The sequence below is a fragment of the Bison bison genome, unplaced genomic scaffold (assembly GCF_000754665.1).
Source record: "Bison bison bison isolate TAMUID 2011002044 unplaced genomic scaffold, Bison_UMD1.0 scf7180017854503, whole genome shotgun sequence".
NCBI classification, from domain to species: Eukaryota; Metazoa; Chordata; class Mammalia; order Artiodactyla; family Bovidae; genus Bison; species Bison bison.
This window is the reverse complement of record NW_011485076.1, coordinates 10,746-12,019: the sequence shown is the minus strand read 5'-3', so window position 1 is coordinate 12,019 and position 1,274 is coordinate 10,746. Positions and strand designations below refer to the sequence as shown.

General features: G+C 40.7%; 1 pseudogene; it reads right to left on the bottom strand.

Moving 5' to 3' along the window:
• Positions 1-258: 258 nt before the first annotated feature.
• LOC105000906 lies at positions 259-992 on the bottom strand (annotated as a pseudogene).
• Positions 993-1,274: the final 282 nt, after the last annotated feature.

Below are 1,274 nucleotides of genomic sequence, written 5' to 3'. Positions count from 1 at the left end.
TGATGCTAAAGCTGAAACTCCAGTACTTTGGCCACCTCATGCGAAGAGTTGACTCATTGGATAAGACTCTGATGCTGGGGGGGATTGGGGGCAGGAGGAGAAGGGGACGACAGAGGATGAGATGGCTGGATGGCATCACTGACTCGATGGACGTGAGTCTCAGTGAACTCCAGGATTTGGTGATGGACAGGGAGGCCTGGCATGCTGCGGTTCATGGGGCTGCAAAGAGTCGGACACAACTGAGCGACTGAACTGAACTGATAATCCTTCTATTTTGCTAGGAATATGTTCAATCTTTATAGCCTGTTGTCTAGCCACAAGAAACATATTACTACACAGATTTATCATAATAAAAGTAGGTACAAAAAAGTAATAGAAAGGTTATCAAAATCCAAAATTGATTTATAACAAGCTGTCAACTTCCAGTGCAGCTGAGGGCATTTACTAATTCCTTTATCCCGTTCTCGTGAACACCTCTGAAGAACACAGCTCTGCTGTACACAAGGGGCAGAATCCAGGAGATACTGATGCATACTCCTGACACAGACACCGTGAACTTGGTGGGATAGACCAGGGGGTCAGTAACAGCAACGTACCTGTCGAAGGAGATGAAGCACAAGTGGAAGAGAGAAGAGTAACAAAATGCCACGTCACAGGAACTGTGAAGGGCACAAAATCTGGCTCCAAAGTACTAACAGCTCTCCACGGACCTGACCATGCTGAAGGGCATCACTGTCACTCCCACCAGAAAGTCTGCACAGGCCAGAGAAACGATCAAGAAATTGACTAGAGAATGCAGCTCCTTGAAGTGAAGAACTGAAGTCTGAAGTCATCACCAAGAAGTTTCTAAAGATATCCAATAAAGACTCGAAGCCAAACACTGTGTACAGAATCACCCAAGATGCAGGCAAGTAAGGAGATTTAATACAAGATCTGTTCACGTTCTCATAGCAGAGCTGCTCGGTTTCAGGTTGGGAAAGATTGCTGTCCATGGTTCTGCAGTTGGATGCTTGCTGTGTTTCTGCTTTTCAGAAAACTGGTCTTCAATTCTGAAAATTAAAAAAAATAAAATAAAACTGCATACTTGAGTACTACTTTTAAAAACTGTCTCATATTTTGTCCTTTCCCCATTTTGTTATGAAGAGAAACTAAAAGAATTTTTAAAACTCAGAAATACATTATCTGTTTACATAATATTTCTATAACATATATAATATAATGTTATAATTATATATATTTACAGATAATATATAATTTATGATATAAATATAGAA